This window comes from Oryctolagus cuniculus, chromosome 20 (genome assembly GCF_964237555.1).
Source record: "Oryctolagus cuniculus chromosome 20, mOryCun1.1, whole genome shotgun sequence".
Taxonomy (NCBI): Eukaryota; Metazoa; Chordata; class Mammalia; order Lagomorpha; family Leporidae; genus Oryctolagus; species Oryctolagus cuniculus.
Window position 1 is genome coordinate 25,092,410 of NC_091451.1, and position 19,071 is coordinate 25,111,480.

At 41.2% G+C, this 19,071-nt stretch overlaps 1 protein-coding gene and 1 long non-coding RNA gene across 51 annotated transcripts in view; one reads left to right on the plus strand and one right to left on the minus strand.

Annotated features, from left to right (window-relative positions):
* The window catches only part of NRXN3 (neurexin 3), a 1,789,124-nt gene that overhangs the window by 1,221,773 nt on the left and 548,280 nt on the right, over positions 1 to 19,071 (plus strand). The gene's annotated exons all lie outside the window — the stretch shown is intronic.
* On the minus strand, positions 6,061 to 9,530 carry LOC127484597 (uncharacterized). The gene is made up of 3 exons (XR_007911652.2): positions 9,403 to 9,530; positions 7,614 to 7,652; positions 6,061 to 6,368 (listed from the first exon to the last, which is right to left on the minus strand). It is a non-coding gene; the product is annotated as an uncharacterized lncRNA (long non-coding RNA).

Consider the following 19,071-nt stretch of genomic DNA (forward strand, 5'->3'; position numbering starts at 1 on the left):
CTTATATGGTGATTTGATTTTCAGGTAGTGTTTTATTATTTACCCGAGACTTTCTGCTGAAGCACCGTTGCCTATAACTGCTTAGGTGTAGAAGAATCTGTTTCCTTGCTTCCCATCCATATTACTGTTCTGTTTCTGATCCTCTTATAAGCAGAATGCAACCTACTGAGTTTGCAATCCACACCCCTTGTTGAATTAAAAGTACTGCTAGACTTTCAAGTTTTACATTCTTTAGCATGATCTTTTCTCTATGAAGATAGAAAAGGGTACAGAGAAATCTGATTGGTCATTTCTTATGCTAGCAGGAGCTATAATCCTCCCAATCTCCGTCCTTTCATAATTACTTTCTCATAGATACTAAACTACACCCCCTTGAGCATCTAAAAGGATTAAACACTGATCAAAGGCAGGTTTAGCTGTATCCCCAGGACAAGCTGATTCAATGAAGAAAAGCTCAGGCTCTGGGAGAGCTTTTGGAAAGAGAAATAAATTAACAATTAGCATTTAAGAGCAGTAAAAACTGCTGAGTGGAAACAGACCTGATGTTTTAGGGGATCTGAGATATTTGAAGCAATGGGATGAGTGGGAAAAACTACCTCCAGTTAGTGGGACAGAGGGCAAAGGTCTGAGGTATGGTCTTCTGTTCTATTCCACTGTTGGAAAAGAGCCTTTTCTTGGTCAGCCTTTTTGAATTTTTTGGCAATTATCACCAATGTTATAATTTCATGTCTGTTGCTTATGGGTAGGCTCAGTGCTATAGACATAGCTAAAATCAATTATGGATATTTAAAGTCCTCATTGTAATTGAGTGTTAACAGTACTATTACCCTTGCATGAATTGCATTCTCTCTTGACTAACTCTGTTAATTGGTGTCCTTATTTATGAAACTGATTTTCTTACCTAACTGGCAGGATTCTATCTGGTTAGGATATGCCCTGAAATGCTCAAGCGTGGAAGTACTCTTCCATTAGATTTTATAGCATATACATTTGTACCCCATGCCCCTGGCTTTCTACTTTGCTTAATAGCATGGCTGGCCAGAAAAATATTCTTTTTTTTTGTACCCGTGATAATATATGCCTCTGGTCTTAGATGATAATACAAAATCATAGGCTGACTGACAGAAGACATTAACCAACAATTCAGCTTAAAATGTAAAATGCAGGTGTTTGGCAAATACATGCAGAAATTGTGGTTTTATCCAAGATGTCTAATTAATTACTACAATTTTCCAATTCCCCGTGTTCAGTAGGAACATGCCAGTGAAGTGCTGTTTGTTCGTGAAAGCAGACTTCACTGGTCATTAGACATGCAAATACCCGTGAGAAGATACACAGTGCCTTCTTGCTTGTGGGAACCCTCTGTCAGTAGACTTAAGAAGCAGTATGGCACTTTTCTACATTGAGTGTTCACTGACTTTGGGAGTTTGACCTTAAAAATGGTAAGCCAACCAGGGCATTAGGAATTGCTAGCGTAGTCTCTGCATTTGAAATGAATAAACTAAGTCCAGGAGGGGTGAAATGAGATCTGTAAGATGGTACAGCTGCTGAAACCTTCTATATTCTCTCTGTCCAACCAAAAGTATAACAAATATGGGAGTAGTATTTATCTTACACAGTTTTAAGGCTTTATCTGGGAAAGTCAACATATGTGGATACATAAGGATGCTTAAAACACCAATAGAGATTTATGTTTTATAGCCTTCCCTATGCTGGCTGCTTAATGTTAGGCATGATTCCTTTATTTACTTGGAACTAATACCTACCACAATGCCTAGTGCTTAGTTGGTACTCCATAAATGTTTGTTGAATGAATGCATTTTTGTACTTTTTTAAAGATTTATTTTATTTATTTGAAAGAGAATAACAGAGAGAGGTAGAGCCAGAGAAAGAGAGAGAGAGAGGTCTTCTAACCACTGGTTTACTCCCCAGATGACTGCAATGCCCAGAGCTGAGCTGAGCTGATCCAGAGCCAGGAGCTTCTCTTGGGTATCCCGCATGGGTGCAGGGGCCCAAGCACTTGGGCCATTTTCTACTGTTTTCCCAGGCCATAGCAAAGAACTGGATTGGAAGAGGAGCAACTGGGACTCAAACCAGGGCCCACATGGGATGCCGGCGCTGAAAGCTGGGACTTTAACCTGCTGCACCACAGTGCCAGCCCTGCATTTTTTATACTTTTTATCTAACCATGGCAGATTAAGAGTTTTCAGTTTTTGTCAAGATTGATAATTTTTTAAAGATTTTTATTTATTTGAGAGGTAGATTTACAGACAGTGAGAGGGAGAAACAGAGAAAAAGTCTTCTGTCCTTTGGTTTACTCCCCAGATGGCCACAAAGGTCAGAGCTGTGCTGATCCGAAGCCAGGAACTTCTTCCAGGTCTCCCATGTAGGTGCAGGGGCCCAAGCACTTGGGCCGTCTCCCACTGCTTTCCCAGACCACAGCAGACAGCTGGATTGGAAGAGGAGCAGCTGGGACTAGAACCCGCACCCATATAGGATGCCGGTTCCACAGGCGGAGGATTGACCTACTGTGCCATGGTGCTGGCCCCATAATGTTCTTTTTTAAAAGATTTGTTTACATATTTAAAAAAGAGAGATGGAGAGAGAGAGGGAGAGGAAGGGAGGGTGGGAGGGAAAGAGATCGAGAGGTCTTCCATCTGCTAGTTTACTCCTCCAATGGCTACAATAGCAAAAGCTGGGCCAGACTGAAGCCAAAATCTTCGGGGTCTCCCACAGGGTGGCAGAGGTGAAAGCCATTGGGCCATCATCTGCCGCTTTCCCAGTTACATTAGCAGGAAACTGGATCAGAAGCAGAGGTGCTGGAACTGGAACTGGAAGTCCAATATTAGATGCCAGCATTGCTTAACTCATTGCACCTAATGCCAGCACAGATAATGTTGTTTATTCCAGCACAATTTTCCAGTCTTTCTTTGGGTTTTGCTGTTCCCTGTATTGTTGTCCTTATTATTATATATGGCTAAGGTCTAGTTAGATACCATTCTGTGCACTTTTTTCAGAACAGTAAAAAGTTCAAAACCAATCCTAACTAAAAACCATTTTTCCTCACACCTGTTTAACTCACTTTATGTGGCACAATTTATGCCTTTATTTTGTGGTTTTTCTTAACAATTTGGATTTTAGTGAGCAATATCAAGGTAATGCCATTTTTTCTTCACTGTAGTATTAAGAACCCTGTGACAAAATTTTCCTTTCCACTTATATACTTAAATTCAATTGAATTATTTTGGTGGAGAGTAAGTGGATGCATATGGAGAAGTTGTTGATGGATTCTTTGGTAAATCGAGATTTTTGGTGGTTTGTGTATGATCGACAAAACAAGGGTAAGCAATATTATATTACAACTCTTTCTGTCATTTTAGGCAGTTGTTTCATCTACATGATTCGTTGAGGGGAACAAATCACAAAGAAGGGAAAAGAACAAGATTTTATTCACAGAGCCTTCTAAATCTCATATGTCTTTAGCTGCGTTTGATTAGAAGCCCCTGAATGCTGTCCTTGGTACTTGTCCATTCTCTACTCACGTATATAGTTTACTGGACGATACTGAGCAAATCTACAGATGCTGTAAATACTCAAGCAACCAAATTTTTGGTAATATGGAACTATGAAGTGAAATTCACAGGCAGTTAGCATTTACTGAATACCTCTTTTAAGATTTGTTTATTTGAAAGTCAGGGTGACAGAAATAGAGGAAAAGAGGGAGGGAGAGAGGGAGGGGGGAATAGGAAGAGGAAGAGTTCTTCATGTGCTGGCTTACTCTTCAAATGGTTGTTAACAGCCAGAGCTGGGCCAAGATGAATCCAGGAACCAGGAACTCTATATGGATCTCCGTTGTGCATGTCAGAGACCCAGGCACTTGGGTCACATTCTGCTGTCTGGGAGCATTAGTAGAAAGCTGGATTAGAAGCCAGGATTCATTGAGCAACCCAATAAGGGATGCCAGAAGTACAAGTGTTGGCTTAACCCACTATGGTTTCCTACTGAACACCATTCCGATGCTGGATATTTTGTGTTTCTTAATTCTTTGAAAGAACTTATAATATGGAATTATTATGGAATAACTGAAAATAAAATAGATCAAGATCAGATGTTTGAAAATATTGTGACTGTGCTACAATTCTAGTTTTCCTCATTCTGGAGTCCATCTTCTTACATTAAAATAAACAAAGAAATGAAAAAAGAGTTAGTTGAAGGAAGATCTATTTTGACAGAAATTCATGCAAAGCAGGTTGGGGGATCTCAGCTGACTACAAATTCAGTGTAGAACATTAGATGCTAAGAGAAGCCCACATTGCAAGTAATTGTACTGTACTTGTTGCTAGGGAGACCACATAAAAGGTGTGATAGTTAGGCACCTTATTGCATTCACAAACTTGAAAGCATGTTGAATAAGAAAACCTTTTAAAAAGGGTCTTGAACCTGTGTCATAAAGATAACAGCTGAAAGACTAAAGCATGACTGGAGTGATGGCTTGTGGGATGGCTGAAGGATGATGGTTGAGGGATGAAGCATCTATTGCAATATATATGCTGAATAGTAATTTTGAAGGAGGATTTAGTTGTGGTTCATTGCAGCTTTAACGAGAAGAAATGGAATTCACGCTTAGAAGTCAAAAGGTCAACTCTTATTTAGTGGAAAGAATCTCTTCCTATCAATTTGAATTAAGAACTAATGAGACATGCAAGATTACAGTTCTTATATTTAGCTTAGACCTATTGTCACTATTCTTAGGCTACATGTTTTATTAATATATTGTATAGCATAATTCTAGCAATGGGATGCTCCCTTCTCTTATAAGTGCTTGCATATCAAGGTATCTATCCCTCAACATATATTATCCTATTTTAAATTCAGGTATGTAGATACTTTTTTTTTTTTTTTTGACAGGCAGAGTGGACAGTGAGAGAGAGAGAGACAGAGAGAAAGGTCTTCCTTTGCCGTTGGTTCACCCTCCAATGGCCGCCGCGGCCGGCGCGCTGCGGCCGGTGCACCGCGCTGATCTCATGGCAGGAGCCAGGAGCTTTTCCTGGTCTCCCATGGGGTGCAGGGCCCAAGCACCTAGGCCATCCTCCACTGCACTCCCGGGCCACAGCAGAGAGCTGGCCTGGAAGAGGGGCAACCGGGACAGAATCCGGCGCCCCGACCGGGACTAGAACCCGGTGTGCCGGCGCCGCTAGGCAGAGGATTAGCCTAGTGAGCCGCGGCGCCGGCCTGTAGATACTTTTCTTATTTACCCTTTACTTTTGACAGAAAGATGTTGGCCATAGATTGTGTCACTATTGTGGAATCAAATGAGACAGAGTCAGGCCCATTAGAAAAGCAGACTAGGGAAGAGAATGACTTGGTGAAAACATTAGATGGAGGAACTGAGATAAATGGCATTGATGTAAAGATTCCAGGTATACTCACTAGTTTACCATGAATTCTGGATTAAAACAATTGTGATATTTGTCAGAATTACTTGGTCTCTGAAGCAGGAGCGAAGGAATTGTATACCATGTATGGAGATTAGTATTGATGATATGTCAGAAAGAACTGGGAGTGCATGGTGAGACAGATTCCTTAAGGCATTTCTGGAATGATGAGTCATTGGATTTGGGACCTAGAAGGAATAAAGTCAGAAAACCATCAAATCCTCTTCCCTGGAAAAGAGAACATCTGTGGAGCTCCAAGTGGAATCCTGGTGTCTCCTAGCCATGTTCAGCCTTCCGTGTGAAGTATGTGTGCATATAGCATGTGTAGGTGCATATTAAGTGTATATGTGCTTGTGTGTATGATAAAAAAAGAAAACAGCCCTGAAGAATCCCCAGGAAGCTGTCAGAGGTGTTTGTCCTTTAAAAGCTCCAGTTGCCCTCCTTGTCTAAACACATCAGTGCAGTGTGAATCCTGAATTATTCATGGAAACATAAGGTCTGCATTTGTCTATATACATTTATCTCTGACTTTTATTTCTATCATCTCCACCCCTTTGCCTGGCCCTGCTTTGCTTCCCTCTTACTCTACTTTTTTTCCCCCCTCAGAGTTTTGAGAAAAAAAAAAAAAGCATTAGAATGAGCTATTTTATTGCTTTCTTTTTAAACATATGGCATTTGCTTAGCCTCTTGGAGAGTTGTGATTTCCTGGCCCTGGAGTTTTGAGACTAAAGATAATAAAAAGTGTTGATCTAGCACACCAAGGCCAGGAAGCTAAGAATAAATACTGTGCCATGCTAGCAACGACAAGGTAGAAGGGGGCCCATGCTTGCTTCACGTGGCAGCACCTCCCAATCCTGCTTCTCAGTCTACATTTGCTGGCAGCATAACTTCATCGCTTATTATTTTGGAGGCTAAGCATAATTTTGGTAGATTCTGAAAGTCAAAGCAAACAGTGATAGTTAAGGAAAGTGCCTCTAATTTTCTATAAACAAGAAAGTAAAGACACTGATATTTATGTGACTTGCTAATCCCCTGGTCATGTAGTATCCTGTTGGCTCTAATCAATTCATCTTGCTTTGCATTGTCTTCTGTAAGCAATCTATGAAATTTTGATCTAGACGACAGCATGTGCATATGTGTGTGTACATGCTTGCTCAAGAAGGTCCCTTCTTTTCAAAAGTGCAACATCAACCATTCCCTAGAGGTGTTGTGTAGAATCAGGATGCCTGCCACTGAGATATGGCACCTTACATGCGTGCGACCATTCACACTTGACTTGCCTACGTCTGCCAGCCTACGCTGTCTGCTAGAGGAAAGGACGGTTGTGAAATACACGTTCTCCTTGTGATGGGGGACACGAGAGCTACCCTGGCTGCCCAGCAGAGAGAGGGGTCTGTGTGTGCCCTTTGCCATTGTGGTTGTGATGTCCGAATCTTCTGGGGAGGATTGCTGCAGAGATGAGATAAAAGCAGCTGCTTTTCCAAGTGCGATCCATTTGTATTGATATTTACATTGCTTGCCAAAGTGACATCATTACCATTTGCTTAGCATTTGCACCACAGGGATGTTTTACATAATTTAAAAATTGGAAAGGATGATAATGTATTTCAGATGGGCAGCAGAGGCCACAGGGTGCTGAATCTTCCCCTTCGTCCTCAAGGACCTCAGAGCATAAATGAGTCACTGGTCCATATCCCTAAATCATGTTAACAGTACTGTGTGTTGGGAGCCAGCAATGTGTCTGGTGTTGGGCTAGATTTGTTTTTCTATATCAGGTTCAGCCCTCATGAAAACAGTGTAAGTGTAGGTACCGTTCCCTTCATTATTTAAAAAACCAGAGTCTGGACTAGAAAATTTGGTAAGTCACACAGGTCTGAATTCAAAGACATAAGATTCCGAGGCCTTTAGCCTTGATACTATACAACTCTCTCTCCCATTCTTGTTTTTCATATTTAAGGAAGAAAAATTGTTTTCTGCTGTCTTAGGAAACAACAGTTAAAATAAAGAGAGCAGATACAGGAGACTCTGACCTTTGTCCATTTCTCCCTCTTTGATTTTATCTTTACAACAGGTATCTGAAAATCTCTCTTGAAAATAAGTATGAAAATCCCTGTTTACCTTTAGATAAAGCTACATGATAAGGATAGAACCTCCCAGATGACATTTACCTGTACTTACCAGAGTGTGTTTCTTCTTAGTTTTATCCATGGGCAAAGGCTGTAAAAAGTAGGAGAGAAAAAGTCATTGTTTCTCTGCCTTGCGTTGGTCTAACGTGTCTGTACAGTTTTAAACCAGCTTCTCTCTCTAATTGTGCCTGCTCCTGACCACCCATCCCCTTCACCCTCTATCATCTTCAACAGGAGAGACCTCTTTTTCAAAAGGCAGTTAAAAGTGATAGAGAATGAGAAGCAACTTTGTTCTTGTTTTCAACACACTGCCCCCTTTCTTTTCTTCTTTCATTTATCTCTCTTCCCACACTGTGTGCCCCTGAGTGGCAGCTCAGGGGAAGAAGGCATTATAAGCTAAGCAGTGTTTTCCTTGATGTCCCTCAACGGTCTCCTTATGTTCAGAGATGTACCGCTGCCTTTGCAGCTCCCGTAACAGCGCTGTAGCTGGGAAGACCCTATTTTTCTGCTGGAAGCTCCTTGGAGCAGTCTCAGAAACAAACTTTAATCTTTTGCTTGTCACACCATGGAGATTCATGATTCAGAGATCAGAAATAGAGATGAGAGTTCAAGCATTCTTCAAATATGCCTCCTCCAAATATGCCTTACTATGCCTTCAGATATGCCTTACTAACACCGCAGAGCACACCGGTGACGGTCATGTGAGGTCTTCTTAACTCAGAAACACCGTGTGGTGGTAGCTAGTGGGAATGCATTGGTGCATAGTGCATGAATAAGTGCTCCTGCAAGCACAGGCATCCATAGTGCCAGGCCTCTGCTCAAGGGCTCCTCTACTTGTCCTCCTCTTCCTATATCTAAGATCTAAATGCTACCCTCCTTTTCAATCCAGTTCAGATGCCATCCCTGTTCTGTGAAATTATCTCTACACTCCTTCTCTCTAGACACCATTTGAATTTCCATCTCCCTTTGCTCTCCCTTTGCTCTGTACTTCTTATTATATTAGTGCCATTGATCTTATGTTATTATGTTGTAAACATTTGCTGTCCTTATTAGATTAAATGTGCTAGGAGAGCAGCATTCTGGTTTGATCCATTTGTATACCTCATATAGGCTCACAACACAGTATTTGTTTGCCCAAATGGTAAGTCCATAGATATACAGATAAGAAAAGCCTTTATTTATTTTGGTCTTCATTTTTTTCGAGAGCAGTGGTACAGTTTGTCTTCCTTTTGTGTCTTTTCCTTATTGATGGTTGCTTTTCTCAAATGGCTTGTGAATTAGTGGTGGACATAATCAGAAAACTTACCTAACTGAACGTGTTTTACAATGGGTTTCACAAAGAAGAATATGCTAAATTCTCAAATGAGATGCATGAAAACAGCTTAGGAATCTGAGATGAGTGGGGAAGATTTTGAGAGAAAGAAAATTTGGCTAGAGCTTGAGGAAGAGGTAGGTTTTTACAGGAAGAAGGAAGTGGGAAAAGTTGCTGTGCAGGTAATCCCATTAGGATCAATCATTTCAGTGAAGGGTCAAAGAGTAGCTATTTTAGACATTTTCCGGGATGATTAAATAAATTACAGACACATAGCAGAATGAAATTATGAGATCTCTGGTTCAAAAAGCAACAACACGGTATCATTAATAGTACAAAAAAAATAAAGCTTCTGTGGTCTTTTTCTCTCTCAGCTTGTCATCATGTTTTATATTTGCTCTTTTATGTCATTTTTAGGAAATACAATTTTAAATTATTAAATCAATTCTTTCCACCCATCTTTATAATGTGCCATACCAGACTTAAAAAGTTTTAAACAAGAATTACTGAAATAGGAAATATTCCTTACTTCAGAGCTCATGTGCATACAAGTTGTATTCTTACAGAAAAGTAGAAATACCGCACAGATTAACTTGACTGGTTTTTTTTCCCATTCTTGATATACATACACTTTCTTCCTCTGGCTTACTAAAGAATAAAAAAGGACTGAAAATGAAGAACGAAACAAGAAACATTGGATTACATCTTTCCTTCTCTGTCTTTGTCATAATTTATAACTTAGTTGGTTGGGCAGTTAATGGAATTAATAACAGTGAAAAAGTTCCTGGCCCCTGGCTTCAGCTTGGCTCAGTCCTGGCCATTGAAGCCACTTAGGGAGTGAATATGATGAGTTTCATTGGTCACTCATGGTTCTTAGAATGCCATTGTTTTCTTTGTTTAAAGCTAGCTTTAGTTCTGATGGCAAACAAGGGTGCCAACGACTTTCAGAATTCCCGCCGAGGCAGGGATTGATGGAACATACTTTGTGCTCACTTTGAGTGTATGTGTTTAGATCTATTGCCATCCTGTGTTTGTGATGCAGTACAAACACTGTGTGGGATGGGGTGGCAAGAAACAGTCGAAATATGTATATCTCTTTGACACTCCTACATACTTAATGATTCCATTAAGCTTCATTTACCAAACAAAAATTCAAAGATAACATTATTAAGAATTTTGAAATGGTGACAGGAAAATTATTAAACTGGAAGCAGTTGTCTGGGGTCTTGTGTGATTGACCATACCAACCCTGGGCTTTGCATGTTGTAAGGTCTTCCTTTTGCCTATTCAACTTTTAGAACATGCAGCAGCATGAGCAATGCAGCAACAAATCCACATGGCTGTTTTCCAATAGAATTTTATTTTCAAAAACAAGCAGCATGGCCCGGGAGTGCAGTGGAGGATGGCCCAATGCTTGGGCCCTGCACCCCATGGGAGACCAGGAGAAGCACCTGGCTCCTGCCTTCGGATCAGCGCAGTGCGCTGGCCTCAGCGGCCATTGGAGAGTGAACCAACGGCAAAGGAAGATCTTTCTCTCTTTCTCCTCTCTCTCACTGCCCACTCTGCCTGTCAAAAAACAAAAACAAAAACAAAACAAAACAAAACAACAACAACAAAAAAAACCACATAAGCAGGAGCCAGGATTTGGTCTGTGGACCATTGTTTGCCAATCCCTAGCTAGGTGAGAGAATGGCAGTGAGAAAGGATGGGACTTCTCTGAGAACTGCTTACCCAATGGGAGGTAAATATAGAAAGATGAGGAGAAGGGCCAGTGGAAGTTGTTTAAGAGTGACTGTTGGAGTCCAGCATTGTGGTATAGTGAATAAAGCTGCCATCTCTGATGCCAGCATCCAATATGGGCACTGGTTCCTATCCAGGCTGCCCCACTTCCAATCCAGCTCCCTGCTAATGACCTTGGAAAAGCAACAGAAGATGGCCCAGTTCTTGAGCCCCTGCTACCCACATAGGAGACTTGAAGGAAGTCCCTGGTCCCTGGCTTCAGCTTGGCTCAGTCCTGGCCATTGAAACCACTTAGGGAGTGAATGAATGGGTATAACACCTCTGTCTCTGTCTCTGTCTCTCTCTCTCTCTCTATGTAATTCTGACTTTCAATACATAAATAAACCTTTCATGAAAAGAGTGATTGATGTTTTGTACATAACTAGTACGATAAAAGGAATTTTTAGTGGATATGGAGGGTTAGGTTAGGGATAGGAATGGGTGAATCTGGCAACATACTGTCTAGCAAAGTGGTTATATGTGATTCTAGATATGAGATGATAGAATATTTATTTATTTATTTATTTGACAGGCAGAGTGGACAGTGAGAGAGAGAGAGAGACAGAGAGAAAGGTCTTCCTTTTTCCGTTGGTTCACCCTCCAATGGCCACCGCGGCTGGCGCATCGTGCTGATCCGAAAGCAGGAGCCAGGTGCTTATCCTGGTCTCCCATGCGGGTGCAAGGCCCAAGGAATTGGGCCATCCTCCACTGCACTCCCGGGCCACAGCAGAGAGCTGGCCTGGAAGAGGGGCAACTGGGACAGAATCCGGTGTCCTGATCAGGACTAGAACCTGGGGTGCCGGCGCCGCAGGCGGAGGATTAGCCTAGTGAGCCGCGGCGCCGGCCAAGATGATAAAATATTAAGGATTTGCAATGAAGGAAGAATTTGAATTCAGAGGAATTTTAAATGAAAAGTCACTAGGATGTGATGAGCAATTTTATGTAAGGGCTGGGAGAAGAAAATAAAACTCACCAAGGTTTGTGCTTGAAAGCCTAAAAATTTGTGCCTTCGTTCATTCTGTGGACATAATGCTTTGTATGTATCTCTTGGCTAAAAATGACCATAAACAGAGATGGTTGGTGATCTGCTGATTTTAGGAGACTACAGACTTTTTGGCTGTTTTGGGGTCCTGTTGAGTAACTGAGTGTATATGATACATTCAGGGCATTTGAGATGTGGCCTTGGCATTGAGGAAAGAAGAAAGGGGCACCAATAAAGGATGTAGTTGGTCTTCACGGAAGATAGATTTGGGCAGCAAATGTAGTCTTCTTCAATGGAAACAGCATAGAAAGGAGGAAAAGAGAAAAAGGACTTACATAGTTGAATAACTTACATATCTTGTTGTAGTCCTTCTTGCTTTTGAAAGTAAGTTGATATTTTACCTTCTGCTTCAAACTTTTCTGGAAAGATTAAGAGACCCATTTCTGATTGCTATCCAAGAGCAAAATAAAATAGATGTGATTTAAAATAAGTTATGTATATAAGTATAAATGTCCCCTATAAACTTACAGGAGTCACATACCAAAGACATTTGTTGGCTCCAAATTTTTTTTCACTTATGGAAATAAATTTCCTTTTTGACTAAACAAGTGTGGTAGCCTGTTCCTTTCCCAAACACTCATGTTCAGTTTTACCCTACCAGATGTGGCTAGCTGAATTTTCTCCTTCAAGATGCATTTTAGAGATGACAGGGGCAAGGGCCTCTAAGATATTGAGAGTTTTACTGTATTTCCTAGAGTAGTTTATAACGCTGTGTACTTAGATGTATATTAGCAAATATTTAGTTTACATGGAGAAATGTAAATGGGTTTTCTTTGTATCTTTCTTATATGCAAGTGTGAATTAAGAAAGCACTGGACAATGGCTCTGGGATTATGCCGAGTATAGATTGTATTTCTGACATCGCTTACAGGCCCAGTGCTCTACAGATTAATCCCATTGTTTGACTACTATTCACCTATACTCCAGGAATGAACTGCTGGGATTGAGATGACCTAGTCTGGTTAGGAAACTGGAATAGCCACAGTTAAGGGACATGCCTTAAGTTTTCTCTGAAAACTGAATGTGCTCTACATGTCAGGCAAATGTTAATCGTCTAAGAATCATTGCATCTCTGAGCTTCATTGCATCTGGTCACCCTTGCTCTTTGGATAACTTAATTAATTTTCTTAAATGTTAGCCTTAGAAATTGTATTGAAATTTTCTTCATAGGCAACTGGAAATCTGCAAAGTCCAAGGCAGATTTCAGGACGTTCACCTATAGTTTTCCACCACACTTAAGATTTAGGAAGTAAATGCTAAACCTCCAGTTGAAGTCCATTTTGCAAGAATGATTGCCACACTCTCAGTTTACTGACCTTTCTTTATTCTCCTGTCTGTTCCCTATCAAGGCACATTAAAAGCCTTATATCCCTTTGACCTAAGTCGGAAAAACCATCAGCACAAATTTTTAAAGGATTTTCTCTTTGTGTGTGGAGTACTGCTTGCTTTGTTTTGTTAATGTCATTTTTGAGACATTTGGATTGTGTTTGATTTAAGCTGATACTTGTGCTACATTATGTCCCTGGATGAGGGAATGCGCTTGTTAGAAAGCATGTGTGTATTTTATATAGCAGTTTGCTCTGGTTTTAGTTTTGTTACCTATCCGCGTGACTACCTTCAACTAAATTTGTTCCACAAGGGTGAGCATGTGTTAATGATACGAGAATCATCAGATCTTGAATTGCACTGCCAAAATCTAGAAAAAAAGACCTTAATTCCAACGCTTGTGATTTTCTGCTTCTTCTATAATGAAAGGTTCTAACTGGTTGACTTGTCCTCAATTTTAGTTTTTTTTTTTATTTTTATCTTCTTATCTTTGACACAAATTTTAGTTGGCTTGCCTCATTTCTCACCACTCACCTGTGTACACCCGGGACTTCAGCCTACACCTGGAATTCCTGGCCCTTGACATGTTGAGCCTACATGCCTTGAGTGCCTGGTGACCTTGACTCATCCTTGAAGACCAAATGCAAATGGCACCTTCATACAGATGTGTTGATTGAGCCATAGCTTTATTGATTCTTCAGAAATGTTACTTAATGCCTGCCACCAACTGGGAAATGTTCTTCAAATGAACTCAAGCATCCCCCCTGCTGGGTTTTCTAATCACCTGATTTTTATGGTCATTCCACACTGGGTTCTGATGCTCTGGGCTGCTCCCTGATATAGAACAACCCCCAAAACTCATTGGAAGAGTTGCTATGGAACTCGAAAAACTGAGTCCGCTCGCCCCATGCAGAAAAAGCCAGTTACTGACATAGAGGTAGTAGAAGACAGGAGGTGTTTCTTGCAAAGTACAAAGCAAGAGCTGGTCAGCTGTCACTGAATTCTCAGGCTCCCTGAAGGGTTAGGTGTAAACGTTCTTATGTGTTGAAGTTGTGGCTCATCTCACGCGCAAGTTCCTGGGTGGACTGCAATGTTTGTGACCCTTCTTCAATTGGCAATATTATGTCCTTTAGAGAATTTTAACGATGACAGAGTAGGGTTCCGTCAGTCTGGGAGCCATGCAGAAGTGGCAGTTACTTTTTGCTCTGGACCTGGAGTTCCTGGAAAAGGAACCCCTCACTACAAGACTGAACATCCAGATATTCCAATATTAACTATTGGAGAAATAAATAACCTCATGAATCTGATGATTAGAACCCTGTAAGACCGGCTGCACTGCTCAGTCAGTTCGTTGAGTTAGTTGTAATAAATGATTTATTTGCTATCAAAAGCTCAGGGCAAAAACACTTTAAACTGATGGAAGGATGCTGGGTGACCCTGGAAGACCAGAACCTGATGGCATCTAGCATTTGCTTTCAAGGCACTGTGATGGGGCTATTTCAACCCCTCAATAGACTCCAAGGTCTTTGTGGGAGCAGAGTTGATCTTGAATTATTTCCATATTTACAGCATTCAGCTTGGTATCTGGAACAAAGTAGGAGCCTACCAAAGTGTATGGACAATAGAAGAATGATTCATTTCTGAAAGGAGGCCTTCCTGGGAGGCACTAAGTGGGGAGCCTTCCTTGTATATACTTGAGTATAATGACCTGTCTATCCTCTGTTCTCTAACATTGCATCCCAAAGTAGATAAACTAGCCTTATATCCTTCCCAGTTCTCCTTCTCTCATTCCCAGCCTGCTTTCACCCCACTTTTATCTTTACAACAGGTATCTGAAAATCTCTCTTGAAAATAAGTATGAAAATCCCTGTTTACCTTTAGATAAAGCTACATGATAAGGATAGAACCTCCCAGATGACATTTACCTGTACTTACCAGAGTGTGTTTCTTCTTAGTTTTATCCATGGGCAAAGGCTGTAAAAAGTAGGAGAGAAAAAGTCATTGTTTCTCTGCCTTGCGTTGGTCTAACGTGTCTGTACAGTTTTAAACCAGCTTCTCTCTCTAATTGTGCCTGCTCCTGACCACCCATCCCCTTCACCCTCTATCATCTTCAACAGGAGAGACCTCTTTTTCAAAAGGCAGTTAAAAGTGATAGAGAATGAGAAGCAACTTTGTTCTTGTTTTCAACACACTGCCCCCTTTCTTTTCTTCTTTCATTTATCTCTCTTCCCACACTGTGTGCCCCTGAGTGGCAGCTCAGGGGAAGAAGGCATTATAAGCTAAGCAGTGTTTTCCTTGATGTCCCTCAACGGTCTCCTTATGTTCAGAGATGTACCGCTGCCTTTGCAGCTCCCGTAACAGCGCTGTAGCTGGGAAGACCCTATTTTTCTGCTGGAAGCTCCTTGGAGCAGTCTCAGAAACAAACTTTAATCTTTTGCTTGTCACACCATGGAGATTCATGATTCAGAGATCAGAAATAGAGATGAGAGTTCAAGCATTCTTCAAATATGCCTCCTCCAAATATGCCTTACTATGCCTTCAGATATGCCTTACTAACACCGCAGAGCACACCGGTGACGGTCATGTGAGGTCTTCTTAACTCAGAAACACCGTGTGGTGGTAGCTAGTGGGAATGCATTGGTGCATAGTGCATGAATAAGTGCTCCTGCAAGCACAGGCATCCATAGTGCCAGGCCTCTGCTCAAGGGCTCCTCTACTTGTCCTCCTCTTCCTATATCTAAGATCTAAATGCTACCCTCCTTTTCAATCCAGTTCAGATGCCATCCCTGTTCTGTGAAATTATCTCTACACTCCTTCTCTCTAGACACCATTTGAATTTCCATCTCCCTTTGCTCTCCCTTTGCTCTGTACTTCTTATTATATTAGTGCCATTGATCTTATGTTATTATGTTGTAAACATTTGCTGTCCTTATTAGATTAAATGTGCTAGGAGAGCAGCATTCTGGTTTGATCCATTTGTATACCTCATATAGGCTCACAACACAGTATTTGTTTGCCCAAATGGTAAGTCCATAGATATACAGATAAGAAAAGCCTTTATTTATTTTGGTCTTCATTTTTTTCGAGAGCAGTGGTACAGTTTGTCTTCCTTTTGTGTCTTTTCCTTATTGATGGTTGCTTTTCTCAAATGGCTTGTGAATTAGTGGTGGACATAATCAGAAAACTTACCTAACTGAACGTGTTTTACAATGGGTTTCACAAAGAAGAATATGCTAAATTCTCAAATGAGATGCATGAAAACAGCTTAGGAATCTGAGATGAGTGGGGAAGATTTTGAGAGAAAGAAAATTTGGCTAGAGCTTGAGGAAGAGGTAGGTTTTTACAGGAAGAAGGAAGTGGGAAAAGTTGCTGTGCAGGTAATCCCATTAGGATCAATCATTTCAGTGAAGGGTCAAAGAGTAGCTATTTTAGACATTTTCCGGGATGATTAAATAAATTACAGACACATAGCAGAATGAAATTATGAGATCTCTGGTTCAAAAAGCAACAACACGGTATCATTAATAGTACAAAAAAAATAAAGCTTCTGTGGTCTTTTTCTCTCTCAGCTTGTCATCATGTTTTATATTTGCTCTTTTATGTCATTTTTAGGAAATACAATTTTAAATTATTAAATCAATTCTTTCCACCCATCTTTATAATGTGCCATACCAGACTTAAAAAGTTTTAAACAAGAATTACTGAAATAGGAAATATTCCTTACTTCAGAGCTCATGTGCATACAAGTTGTATTCTTACAGAAAAGTAGAAATACCGCACAGATTAACTTGACTGGTTTTTTTTCCCATTCTTGATATACATACACTTTCTTCCTCTGGCTTACTAAAGAATAAAAAAGGACTGAAAATGAAGAACGAAACAAGAAACATTGGATTACATCTTTCCTTCTCTGTCTTTGTCATAATTTATAACTTAGTTGGTTGGGCAGTTAATGGAATTAATAACAGTGAAAAAGTTCCTGGCCCCTGGCTTCAGCTTGGCTCAGTCCTGGCCATTGAAGCCACTTAGGGAGTGAATATGATGAGTTTCATTGGTCACTCATGGTTCTTAGAATGCCATTGTTTTCTTTGTTTAAAGCTAGCTTTAGTTCTGATGGCAAACAAGGGTGCCAACGACTTTCAGAATTCCCGCCGAGGCAGGGATTGATGGAACATACTTTGTGCTCACTTTGAGTGTATGTGTTTAGATCTATTGCCATCCTGTGTTTGTGATGCAGTACAAACACTGTGTGGGATGGGGTGGCAAGAAACAGTCGAAATATGTATATCTCTTTGACACTCCTACATACTTAATGATTCCATTAAGCTTCATTTACCAAACAAAAATTCAAAGATAACATTATTAAGAATTTTGAAATGGTGACAGGAAAATTATTAAACTGGAAGCAGTTGTCTGGGGTCTTGTGTGATTGACCATACCAACCCTGGGCTTTGCATGTTGTAAGGTCTTCCTTTTGCCTATTCAACTTTTAGAACATGCAGCAGCATGAGCAATGCAGCAACAAATCCACATGGCTGTTTTCCAATAGAATTTTATTTTCAAAAACAAGCAGCATGGCCCGGGAGTGCAGTGGAGGATGGCCCAATGCTTGGGCCCTGCACCCCATGGGAGACCAGGAGAAGCACCTGGCTCCTGCCTTCGGATCAGCGCAGTGCGCTGGCCTCAGCGGCCATTGGAGAGTGAACCAACGGCAAAGGAAGATCTTTCTCTCTTTCTCCTCTCTCTCACTGCCCACTCTGCCTGTCAAAAAACAAAAACAAAAACAAAACAAAACAAAACAACAACAACAAAAAAAACCACATAAGCAGGAGCCAGGATTTGGTCTGTGGACCATTGTTTGCCAATCCCTAGCTAGGTGAGAGAATGGCAGTGAGAAAGGATGGGACTTCTCTGAGAACTGCTTACCCAATGGGAGGTAAATATAGAAAGATGAGGAGAAGGGCCAGTGGAAGTTGTTTAAGAGTGACTGTTGGAGTCCAGCATTGTGGTATAGTGAATAAAGCTGCCATCTCTGATGCCAGCATCCAATATGGGCACTGGTTCCTATCCAGGCTGCCCCACTTCCAATCCAGCTCCCTGCTAATGACCTTGGAAAAGCAACAGAAGATGGCCCAGTTCTTGAGCCCCTGCTACCCACATAGGAGACTTGAAGGAAGTCCCTGGTCCCTGGCTTCAGCTTGGCTCAGTCCTGGCCATTGAAACCACTTAGGGAGTGAATGAATGGGTATAACACCTCTGTCTCTGTCTCTGTCTCTCTCTCTCTCTCTATGTAATTCTGACTTTCAATACATAAATAAACCTTTCATGAAAAGAGTGATTGATGTTTTGTACATAACTAGTACGATAAAAGGAATTTTTAGTGGATATGGAGGGTTAGGTTAGGGATAGGAATGGGTGAATCTGGCAACATACTGTCTAGCAAAGTGGTTATATGTGATTCTAGATATGAGATGATAGAATATTTATTTATTTATTTATTTGACAGGCAGAGTGGACAGTGAGAGAGAGAGAGAGACAGAGAGAAAGGTCTTCCTTTTTCCGTTGGTTCACCCTCCAATGGCCACCGCGGCTGGCGCATCGTGCTGATCCGAAAGCAGGAGCCAGGTGCTTATCCTGGTCTCCCATGCGGGTGCAAGGCCCAAGGAATTGGGCCATCCTCCACTGCACTCCCGGGCCACAGCAGAGAGCTGGCCTGGAAGAGGGGCAACTGGGACAGAATCCGGTGTCCTGATCAGGACTAGAACCTGGGGTGCCGGCGCCGCAGGCGGAGGATTAGCCTAGTGAGCCGCGGCGCCGGCCAAGATGATAAAATATTAAGGATTTGCAATGAAGGAAGAATTTGAATTCAGAGGAATTTTAAATGAAAAGTCACTAGGATGTGATGAGCAATTTTATGTAAGGGCTGGGAGAAGAAAATAAAACTCACCAAGGTTTGTGCTTGAAAGCCTAAAAATTTGTGCCTTCGTTCATTCTGTGGACATAATGCTTTGTATGTATCTCTTGGCTAAAAATGACCATAAACAGAGATGG